This window comes from Rhinolophus hipposideros (assembly GCF_964194185.1).
Source record: "Rhinolophus hipposideros genome assembly, chromosome: 7".
Classification (NCBI taxonomy): Eukaryota; Metazoa; Chordata; class Mammalia; order Chiroptera; family Rhinolophidae; genus Rhinolophus; species Rhinolophus hipposideros.
In genome coordinates this window covers 37458457-37471338 of record NC_138053.1, presented here as the reverse complement: position 1 = coordinate 37471338, position 12882 = coordinate 37458457, and the positions used below count along the sequence as shown (strand labels likewise).

Here is a 12882-nt window from a genome sequence, read left to right as displayed (position 1 = left end):
ACCAATATCGCCCTGACAGAGATATAAAAAAATAGGCCCTATAAAGCCACTAACATTCCCACCAGTGCAAAAACAGTATGTGGAATTTTAACATGCAAGGAGTGGCGATTCCACGCAACACAACAGCATCTCCTTCACTGAGTAGAGAAATGAAACAGATCTTCGTGGTTTGCTGGCGCTGATTCCCACAGAAATCCTGTCCCACGCTGTCATTACCTTGTGGTACTCACTCTGCCTACCTCTCCAACTCCAAGCCGTCTTTCATCTGTTTTGTGAACATTTCTGCAGGAACATGACTAATGACACAACTCCTCAAGTAAATGTGGCAATTTTCTGTGCTTTCTCTACCACCCGCTCCCTCTTAACTGAGCTGTATGAAGCTTGATAACACATTGAATTATTATATTTGGACACATCAGTCAATAAATACGATAGACGTAGACCCTCGAAGAAAAATCTACTACATAAATTCAATTGCCAACACATCATCAAGGACAAAAAGATAAAACAAAACCAAAACCAAAAACAAAACATATGTCATTACTACCAAATAGATTGAAACCATCTAGACCAGGAATATTTAATAGGAGGTGAGCCACATGTGTAATTTTAAACATTTTAGAGGTCACATTATAAAATTAACTTTAATGTTTGCCCCACTATGTCTAAAATATTATAATTTCAACAGGTAATCAATACAAAATTATGAATTCAATATTTTACAATTTGTGTACTAGTCTTGGAGATGTATTGTGCATTTTACATTTAGAGTACACGTTAACTGGAACTAGCTACATTTGACTGCGTAATAGTCATACGTGGCTAGCAGCTACCATACTGGACAGCATTCAGTCTAGAGTTTGAGGTTCGTTCTTACTCTCCAGATTGCAGTTCAGATGTTCTTTCCTCAGAGAGGGCTTCCTTTCCCACCTTACCTGAAATGACTTTGTCCAATTGCTGTCTAGCTCATGATCCTTTTTATTTCCATCATAGTGCATCACAACCTGGAATTTTCTCCTTTATTCATCAGTTTATTTATTTCTAATGTGGCCCCTAACGATAACGTGTGGGCAGAGATCTTGGTATAGTCAGTATTTTTTCCCCATCCCCTGGCATGGTGAACAGTACACAGCAGAATCTAATCAACATTGTCTAATGAGTGAATAAATAAAATACAGAATTTGTGCTATGGTTTAGCAAATCATCTATCATAACACTAAATTTTTAGCAAATACATTGGGTAACATTTTTCTGCATTGAAAAATTATCTCTTTTTTATAATGTTAGTGATCTTCAATCTATAACATGCTTTATTTTCATATGCAATATTATATATAAATAATGTACCTTTTCATTACCCTAGCAAAGATTTGGAAAGATACTTATAAGAATACTTTGGTCCTTATGACATAAATCTGGATACCATAAGGACGTCTATTTATCTCCTACTCACAAAAACATAAAATAGTATCTATAAGACATCCTTAGGGGACAATGATATATTTGCCTGACCAGCATATGTGCTTCCTCCTTCCGGTATCATCCTCCTCACTTTTATCTGGCAAATCACGATCTCTTTCCTCTTTCTCAATCCATGCGTTTTGGGCCATGCTGAGCTGGCCCCAGAAGTGGGTATGTGACCCATGCCAATCAGTGTATGTTATCCACAGAGCTACAATGATAGGGTCGAGAATAGACACACCGCCCAAGCTGGATAAGTGACAGCTAACCCCTCCACGTTTGCTGATACTGGAAAAGAGGTTAAGTTTGTAGAATGAAAGCCTGGAACTGCTGGTTGACATATTTGCTACCACATGAAGTGAGGCTGTCTGAAAATGAGGCCAACCAGAAGAAAAACAAAATCAAAGATGTGACAGGCAGATTACAAACTACACCACTGTAGTTCCTAGATATGGCTATGCGTTGCCACATCTGTCCTCTGTTATAAGGATGGATGCACCAGAATATTCACTGCAGAATGTTTTGTAATAGTGAGAAACTAAAAACTTTGCAACAGGCCATGAACAGTGGAAGGGTTAAATAGATAACAGGTTAATCACACTAGGGAATACTATGTAGCTACTAAAAAGAACCAGGCTATCTAGATGTACTGACATGCAAAGCTCCCTTAAAAAAAGCTTCCCTATTTAAATGGAAATCACACGTTGCAGAAAAATACATATCCCGGTTATTGGTACAGGAAGTTTTATATGCAAAGTCATAGAAAAGGGCCTGGATGACGGCACACAAATTGTCCACAAGTGCTTATGTCTGGGAAAGAGATTTGAATTAAGATAATGATGGGGGACAAATGTTGCTGTTTATTACCTATTGCATAAAGCTCATAAAATTCAGATGAATTCATGTATTTTTGAGGTAATTTAAAAAGAATATGTTACTCTTTAAAATAAAATAACAATTCGATATTTTGTGTCACAATATTGCACTATATTATCCTCACTCTAAGTGGACTACTCGTCTTTAATATTTTTTAAAATAATGTAACAGAAATAAAAGTGCTCTTCTTTGTCCCACTGTCTCCATTCTTTACCAGCCCAAATTTATGTATTCTCTGAATTTTTCAGTCTGGCTAAAGGATATGCCAATATAGAGAAAGAAAGGACATAGAGAGACAGGAACAGACAGCAAACTACATTAAAATCTCCAATGTACCTTCTACCATTGGCCAAGGTCTTTGATTTATTTTTCCTTTTGGCCTTCTGAAAACTTTTATTGACTTCAATAAAATACAGCTTGGATTTATTCACCTGTTAATGTAACAGCCAAATGTTTATAATAACATGCCTTAAATTAATTTAGTTAGTCTTGAATCACAGAAAACAAACTTGCTTATTATCAATTCACTGAAAAACTTCTAGTCTCTGACTTGTGCACAACTGCTATTCTCATTAACATAAAATCTAAGCCTTTTGTTTTGGCTTGCACTAGTCCTCAAAAATCTTCCCCTTATCTTAGATATGGGCATACTCTCATGCTTTTCCCTAGATTTGTACAGTATTTCCTCTTTTAAAGTTACATAGCTAAAGATGCTTAGACTCTGAGGCAAGAGTTGGGGTCCTTTTGACTTCGTATAGATAAACATAATTTGAATTTATACAGTGCTGACAAACTGGATGAGCTTGTCAAGCAGTGAGTACAGTTCTATTTTATTATCAAAGCCTATCCTAATAACTATCCTATCCTAATAACTTAACCTATCCTAATAACTTAACACCTCATACAGCATCTCTTGACTTTCTCCTTCCCACGACTTGAAACCTTAACATTAGGCAAAATTTTCTTCAGATTTCCTGGAAGAAATAAAACATTACAGATGCAATTGAAGACCCCAGTGCTCCTACCTATCTCACTTCTTTCCTTTCTCTACAACGGTAAACACTCTCCAGGGTTATCTTTTATCACTCCGATACATCTTTTTATACTTTTGTTAAATACGTGAGTATCCATAACAAGATGCTGATACACATTTTCAGCTTTATAAAATGGCATCATAGTATATACAGATCCTTTCATTTATTTTTGCTTACATTATCTTCTTGCAATTTACATGTAGCTCCACATAGTTTATTCTTTTTAACTGCTATATAGCATTCCACTTCATGCATCCACTCTCCCGTTGGTGGACACTGAGGTTGTTTCTAATTTATAGCTATTATTAAACTACTCTAATTCTTGTACATGTACAATAATTTCTTGAAAGATACACAGCTAGGAATGGAATTGTAAGGTCATAAGATATGCAGCTTCGCCTTTACTAGACATTGCCAAACTATATCCCAACATAATTAGGCTAATTTACGATTCAACCAGCAACGTATGAAAGGTTTTGCCACACTAGATGTTTGCAAACACTCTCCACAGTATTGATACTCCAGTTCTGAGATTTTTGCCACTTGGGTGTGATTGGTATAGAATCTTAATGTTTTAATTTGATTTCCCTGATTACTACTGCAGTTGAGCATTTTATTATTATTAGCCTTTTTCCTTTGGGGTTGTGTGTCCTTCCCTTACTTATTTTAGGGAGGTCTTTATATGTTATAGTTCTACTCCTTTGTCAATTATACGAGTCATAGATATCCCCCTTCAGTGTGTGGTTTATTTTATCATTGCTTATAATGTCTTTTGCTGTTTGTTTATTATTTTAAAATTTTGGTTTGTTTCTAATTAAAAGTTGTTTGTTATTTTCAGTTACTTATCTGTATTTCTTGAATCAAAAAATGGTGAAAATTAAGTGGTCCGTAGTCATTATTTCTGAAGCATTCCCAACATTAATGTCAGGTTGGATCTCTATAGGGGAACTGAGAAGAATTCTGATTTCCAATGAAAAGTTCAGTTCATCAGTTATTAGTACCTGCTATGTGCCCTATGCTGTGTTAAGAGCATATAAACATGACGTAGTCCACAGAATCAAGAAATACGCAGCCTCACTGAGGAAAAAAATTTGTAAGCATACAATGATAATGAAATTCAGCAGTAATCCTGTGCCAGAAATTATTTAGTATTTAATTTAACAGTAGTTTAAATAAGATGAATTAAATGTTATTATAAAAGATATATACAAGATGTTATGGAAGCAGAGAGAAAAGAATATGTTATTAATCTTGCACCCCAAAGATCATTCAAGATATAAAGTAGTCAAATTTGAGGTGTAAGGTATAGTAAGACCTGCAACTGACATTTCTATTTTCTCAAGCAGATCTATTTACCCAAACAGATCACTCATAAATTAATCCTAATTTATTTAGAAGATTATAAGAACTCAGGGTCAGATTATCCATTTGGAAAAAAAAAAAAAAACGTTTCCTTGGGCAACAAATTCGTTTTTACAGTCAGTGCTTCAACTACATAATGACACTGCCTCCATTAGACGCAAAGTTTTTTTAAAAGGCCCATAGTTCTTAAGAATCATAACAAATGGCACATCTTCCTATAGAACACTGAAGTTAAAACTAAGCTCTTGTTCCTTAAAGAAATTCCATGGTAAGACATTTGTAAACAAAGCATCCAAATTCATCTTTTTTGTAAATACGGTGTTCACATTATGTTTCTCTCAATGTAGGGAATAAAAAAGGTATAGCCTTTTAAAAAGTATAGAATATGGGAGTGCTTCATATTCTTCACCCGGGAGGAAGAAAAGACTCTTGGGCTAGAAACAGAGGAGTTGCAAACAGCATCACATATTTCCTGAAGAAAGATCAAGGGTATCCATCCATCCCATTTCCACGAAGCTATGAGATTTACACTTCAGTCTCCATATCACTGTAACCCTCAAGGACTTAAAAACTAAAATGTGTTTTCAATACTTGGGGGTGACAGTGAAATGAATCAGGTACTGAGAAAATAAAGACTGCCATCTGAGAATTAAACTTTGAAATAAAAATATAGTAGGTCAGAACATACGTATAAATGAAGACAACTTCAATTGTCAGAACAGGGCAAACTCAAATGCCTAGAGGCACGTATGTTACCAGCAGGTAATGCAGATCAGTGTCAAGTACGTGGTGGGAAACACGGGGAGCTGAATGAAGGGCAGGACCCAAGCTTGAAGGGAATAGCCTCTCCTCAGCTCCAGAAGACTGATCTGACGTGGGAAAGGCCCAGGAAAGCCAGATCTCTGGAGTTTTCAACGGAGGCTAGAGGTCTGGGTGGTTATGTGTATACTCCTGAGTTTTACATCTTAGCCTCTATACAGGATAAGAGACAATCAAAAGTTTTTGAAAGCCAGACTTGCCCCACGGACAGCTAGCTAGTCTTGGACCCTCAGGCTGAATTAGCACAACCTCTGGCATGGCAGTAATCTGATGGAACATACTGACTCTACCCATAAAAAGACATAGTTTAGAAAAGGAAATAGGTACAAAGCAGTCTCAGAAACAATCATAGGTAGTGGCCATTCAAACGCTGGGAGAAAGTGCTCTGGGCTGGTACCATGTCCTTTTTTACTGTGAATGTGCCTCTAATTCACTAAACCTGTGAGTCTGGGAACAAACTGCCCTTCTGATTCCACACTCACCAAGCTGCTCTCTGATTAGAATATGGTATCCCGTCTGCATGGCTTCAGGGAGAACTTACTGGAAAGTTGAGGGACTTGAGGAGCAACTCAGCAGCTATGTCTCATTATAAATTAAAACACTGATAGCCTGGTTAGAAATGTGATCTGCCTACAGGCACAAAATGGGCTGGGTGGGAACACGAGCGTGCAGGCTACAGCAGTTTCACTTCTCATTGTAAATGGAAACATTGGCATTCCGAGAGTGTACATTAGTTGTATGAGCTTCATTAATACGAGCCCAGCTCTGGGGTACAGATGGGCTCTGGAACTGCTGACAAGGGTGGTTTCTGGGCCCACATGGCTTTGGGCCAGACCACGGATAGTGGCAAATTCCCTAACACAAGTCCACCCTGCAAGGCCTCTTGGGAATTTAGATGATTTATCTTACAGCCTCACTTACCCTCACTGCACCCACAGATGTCCCTTTCAAAGGACCCCTATCTGGTTCTCTAAAGGTCTCAGAATGTCCTAGAAGTACAAAGTGGAGCATGAAAAATAAACCCCAATGAACAGGGACAGAAAACTCACAAAACTTATATATTTGTAATCACTGGCACTAGGATGTGAAAACTATGCTATATACTTGCTATAGACCATCCCACTTAATCCTCAGAAACTCTGTGAGTCGGGTACTACTTTGGGCAATTATTCTCCTTTGCAAAGGAGGAAAACTGAGGCTTCAGGAAGTTAAGTAAGTCGATCACATTTACACAGCTAACAAGTAGTAGAGTTGGGATTAGAACCCATACCCTCAAACACTACACTATGTTGTCTGTATACTGCATTTTACTTTTTTCTTTAAATACCAAACATGCATTGTGCACTTAACATGCTGGGTACTGTTCTAAATACTTTACTGATATTAACTAATTTCTCCTTCATAGAAACCCCATGAAATGTGCACTAAAATTCTGATAAGGAAACTGAGACGAAAAGTTGATTAACTTGCCTAAGATTATAGAGTTAGTAGGTAGCATTACCAGGATGAAAACTCAGGCAGTCTGGCTTCAGAGTCCCTGCTCTCAGTCTCTGTGCTACTTTCACAATATTCCCTAGGAAGAATTGATGAAGATTCCAATTTTCAATATTAATTTCAGTACTATTGTAAGTACCATTTTTCAGGAAGATGGATAGAAACACATGGGAAACAAATCTTTTATGTAATATCATTTCTCTTATTATATACCAATTAGAGAAACTTCAGTTCTTGTGTATTTGAAAAATACAGAGCAAGTAATAACCATAAAATAATGCAGGCCTGGATATAATTATTCTTAGGAGATATATCCAAGGAGAGTGACAAATTTTAGTCTACATTTTTTTCTTCACTACTGTAGAGGGAACGAAATGAGTATTTTTTTATTTCTGCATTTATAAATCCTGGGAGGTGACAACTGGAATTCTTTTGAGACATCTTAGATGAAGCAAATATTCCAGTTTAATAATTTAAAGGTCATTTTCTCTTAGAAACCAAGCAAGTTTAATTTCAGAATAAAGGTACATTGAACATAAAGAAATCGATGTGGCTACCTCCTACTTTAAACCAAACTTCCAGTTAAACTTAAAATGGGACTTTCAGATCTATAAATTGCCTACTTTTATTAAGAATAAAACTTTGGAATTGATTTGGTAAAAATAACTTCAGACTCACACTGTAAATGTGAAGGAAACTTTTCTATTTAAATAGTGAGAAAAGGCCTTCACTGGTTCCTATAACACTTAATTCAATTTAGACCCTTTCTGCCAGGGTCTAAAATGGTTAACTCCATCCTGAATTCAGAAGATCTCTTTAATTTGGGGATCTGTTTTGTTCCGCTCTAGTCTCTGCTGTTAGATTTAGTTCATAAACTCTTTCTGCAAACTGCCATTTTGAGAGATAAGGCATGCTACTGAATCAGCTCATAAGGTGGTTCTGAACAACAGGGACCGTACCTACAATCCTTCTTTCTTTCAGCCCTCTATTCTCCAAAACAGGCCAACCATTTTGCGTAACACAATTTGTATAGTCTGGTCATCAAAACATAGTTTACTCCGCTGTCAATACTGCTTGCTAGTCTCATACCTCACAGAAATCTCAGCACAGCTCACAAAATATTTAAGAGAATCGTTCTGGAATAGGAACCACCCATTTGGATTAAAAGAGATAGGGACAGTACAAAATTAAAGAGGACTTTGGACACCATGGATAGGAAACAAGCTGAAAAACTATTTAGTTGCAAATGCAGTTTGTTTTTTTGTTTTGTTTTGTATGCTTGCTTGCTTGTTTAATGGAAGATGAGGGCTGACTCAGAGGGCAGAACCAAGAGTCTTGAGGGTGGGACCAAGAGCTGGAACAGAATTAGATCCTAATGAAAAAACAGGCCTGGATGGATTTCATGACTGCTGTGGCCTAGTGACTGCTGTATGCCTTCTGCTTTCCCTGCTTTTGTAATGAGTGTGTTTACGAGTATAGCCATTCACCTATGCCTGCCTTTCTACTTAAAGTTGGGTGTTGCGAGGGTGGGGGGCATAGGGAAATGTCGGTGAAAGGGCACAAAGTTTCAGTTATGAAGGATGAATAAGTGCTGGGGATCTAATGTGCAGCATGGTGACTATAGTTAATACTATACTGTATACTTGGAATTTGCTAAGGTTGTAAATCTTAAATGTTCTCATCACAAAAAAAACGGTAACTATGTGAGGTGGTGGCTGTCAGTTAGCTTAATTGTGGTAATCATTTCTTAATGTATACATATATCAAGACATTATATTGTGTATCATTAATATATATAATATTTATTTCTATCCTCAGTAGAGCTGGGCATAAAAAGTAAAGTTGGGTATGGGTGGGGGGGGCAAATAACTTATTTCTTTAGTTCAGAATTCTTCAGATTTAGCAGCCATACCCAAAGAACTGCATTGAAATAGCCTAATCTTCACCTGGACCTTAGATAATAAAATACTGGACTTCAAGCAGATGTGAAGGTCTTGGGGAAAAGGATTAGTATATCTTGCATGTGTGGTAGAAGTGAGTGGTAGTTGCATGGTAGATTGTGGAAGATTGTATTTTCCAAACAGGGCCACACACAAAAAATGTCTCTCCCATTCCACATGCTCTTCTCTCTATGTGACGTTGACATTCTATTCTTCCCATCAACAAGGGATGTGAAGTTCCCTCCCCTTGAATCTGGACAAAGTTGTGACTAGCAGAAGCGATGCTGTGTGACCTCTGAGGGTTGGTCATAAAAGTCGGTATCGTGTCCATGTGGCTCTCTTGAGGGCTTGTTCTTTGCATCCAGTCACCACACCACAATGAAGTCCAAGCAGCCCATGGAGAGGCCCATATATAGGTAAAGCTAGGCCGATAGCCTCAGCTGAGCTTCCTGCCAATAGCCAGCACCAATTTTCCAGATATCCGAAGAAGCCTTGAAAGTGGATCCTCTAGCCCCCAGTAGAATTAAGCTGCATTGAGCAGAGACAATCTGCCCTTGCCAAGTCCTGCCAAAATTGCACACTGATGAACAAAATAAATGGTTGATGCTATCGTAAGCCTCTAAGCTTTGAGACAGCTTGTTATGCCACAATATCTAACTGGAGTGCCTCCTTATTGCTTTCCTTGCCTGTTGTCTTTTCTCACTCCTTATTCACCATGACTTTTCAAGACCATAAAGCTGATCAACTTATGTCTCAAACCTTCCTTCCTTTCTTTCTTTCTTTTTAAATAGTGAGAAAAGGCCTTCTTTCCCTCCCTCCCTCCCTTCCTTCCTTCCTTCCTTCCTTGCTTTTTCCCCTCCCCTCCCCTCTCTCCCTCCCTTTCTTTTCCAGTTTGGATTTCTCTATTAGACTGTAATCACCTTGAGGTCATGAATCATTTTTAGCATTATAATAGCATTAAAAATGTAGTGCATAAATCAATTAGCAAAATACTTTGTTCCTGGAACTTGTATAGGATCTATAATGGAGTCTTGACTCATAACATGCAAATTCTGTGAAACTGAATTAGCAAACTAACAACTGCTGATTTCCCTTAAATGAATCTATGGGAAACATTTTTTAAAAATCAATTTACTTGCCAATGTTAAAATCGTTTGGACTTATAAATTGAGAGACATTCTTGATGGAAACACTTTGCAACTAAGAAAACATGGAGGGGAAAATCACCACAAATTTCTTTATAAGCGGATAGTATGCTGTTTTGCCCAAACCTCAATAATCTGACTTTGATAAATATTGAACTATAAAAACAAACACTCTTCTGCTTTATAATTTAAAGTATAGCATTTTAAGCATTTCTCAATGTCCACGTATAATTTTTGCTGTTACCATTTCTGAGAATTTCAAATTTTACTATTAGCACAATATGCTATATCTTTTTTTCCAAAATATTCCTTTATTCCTTCTGGAGTACACAATCACTCCCAAATCCCCCTGTAACAAGTTCTTTTTACTTGCACATTTGTTTATTTGTTTTGCTTCTTAGTGATTAATTCTATCCGAAGTAGACTACTTTCTCTTTTATTATTTATGTTAGATTTTTATAAAACCCATTTTCCCTAAGGAGTTTTAGCTACTTAGCATACAGAGGTTTTGTGTGTGTGTGTTGTTTGTTTATTTTAATGCACATCTTTCAAGCACTGCTTTAGCAAAGGAGAACAAAGTTAGAAGAAAAAGGTCACAGAGTAAACGACAGAGTAGCAAGGTCGAAAGTGAATAGGGGCTGATTTATTTGTAGATAATAAGAATTCAGGGAATTTTGTAAATAACTATATCCAAACCATGTTCAACTTTATAGTGCTACCTTTGGGAAAAGAAGGTGTTCTGATCTCATTTTAAAGTTGAGTTCAGTATCTCTACTTCCAGGTTACTCTGCTTCTGCCAGTCTCTTACATCTGCGTTCAAGAATGAGAAATTGAGTAGCAATCCCTGCTCTTTGTACATTATGCTGGATTTGGGCAAGGCTAAATGAAGCAGCAGTCTGAAGTCAATGACACTGTTAGACCTTCACTGTATGTAAACTCACTGAAAAAATTAAGTGAGATTATCATGTTGGGAGTGGGATGGTGACAGTGGGTTTGAACTAAAGGGAGGCACGGTGGGCAGTTATGAGACTTTTCTGGGTGCCATGCCCTGAGAGGTGACAAGACCTTCAAAGGAAAGACTGATATGTCCCACTTTTGGAAGTGGAACCTTAGACACTGAATGGGGACTCAAAGTTACAACTAAGCTGATTTAGAGACAGCGAAGAAATGTGATATTTATCACACACTGATTTTGTGGGCAGAGACATTCAAAAGTGCCACATCTTCAGCAAAACAAAATTAGAAAAACACTCGCCAGTGTTCTGTCTGTATCATGCAGCAGTATTCAGTACTTCCATTGTGGAGATTCTGACTTACTGAAGTATTTTTATTGGGGACGGGGGAGGGGGAAGGGAAGCAAAGAATTTTAACAGCTTCTTTAAGAAGTTATTAATAACCCCATTATAATAGTGGACAAAACACCTAAGAACTTTTTCATTCTCAGTCAAATAAAAGGGAAATTCTTAATTGCTTGCTCAATTTGATAATGTTTTAAATTTAAAAGGGGAATGAACTCTTACAACTAATATAGCTTCAGTTGGTGAAGACAGAGAAACTTCTATGAGGAGTGATTACAGTTTTCTCAGCTTCTGCTTTGCTATGAGCCTTAATGGTAGTGAAGAAGGAAGAAAGACAAAGAATCCATGTGAAACAAGAAAGAAAAGCAAGAAAGGGAAAAGCAGAGTTGTCTCAAAATTGGCTTGAGAAAATGGGTCTGCTTAAAAGTTACCACAAATGGTAGAAGCTCTAATTCTTGCAGTACGCTAAAGCACAAAAGCGTTGAGCATCTTACAGAGCTCAAAGTGACCTAAATGGAAGAACTTCAGCACAAGAGCTGTATACCATAAAAGGCTTGAAATACCTTATCTTAGAATGGGCTGGATTTTAATTATAAAGTTGTTTTGTGAATATGAATGGAGCAGAGAAAGAATCAGTTGAATTTCCAAATTAGTTCCCCAACCCATCAATGAATATATCATGCTAAAATATATATTATGTGCAATATTATTCTCTAATTGCTCTATTTTAAATAGCTCTAATTGGAGCCCCTGCCGCACAATTTTATGGGATTCCATTATATTTTTGCTTATTCATTGTGTTTAAATACTTTATGCATTATAATTGTTCAAACACAAATGTGGTAGGCCTTATGGGCTTCTACCATGACAATGAATCATTATTTTAATAGCTTTTTTCCCCTCATTATAATGGGAATCAATGTTTATTATACAGATTAGAAAAATTCTAAAAAAATACAGATTAAAAAATTGCCTATAATATGAACTCTTACAAATAACTAATGGTTAACATATTTACATCCCGAACAAATATTTATTGAGTGTCTACTTTGTGCCAGGCCCTTGTCTTAGAATAAAGACACAGCAGAATTTCCCTCCTTCTAGTAAGAAGATCCAGGGAACAAACCTATAAACAAATAATACTAAACACTAAAAAAATTAATATGAAGAAAATAAAACAAGCTAATGTGATAGTTAAGTGACTGACAGGTAGGGAGAGGGAAAAGCTTGAGCTAGCAGAGAAAGGTTGTCACTTTGACAAGGTAACCTTTGAGGAAGAGTCAACTGATGAGAAGAAAGTAGTTATGGCAAGCTCCAGGGGAAGTTTGTTTTGGTAATGTAGATAAGCACAAGCAAAGTCCCCAAGAGAGAAATGATCTTCTCGTATGGGAGAAACACAAGAAGGCTAGAGCGCCCAGAATGTAGTGAAAGACGGCGAGAGCCCAAAGATAAG

General features: G+C 37.0%; 1 protein-coding gene across 2 annotated transcripts in view; it reads right to left on the bottom strand.

The window, feature by feature from the left end:
- The window catches only part of MCTP1 (multiple C2 and transmembrane domain containing 1), a 493160-nt gene that overhangs the window by 336869 nt on the left and 143409 nt on the right, over nucleotides 1–12882 (bottom strand). The window lies entirely within an intron of this gene.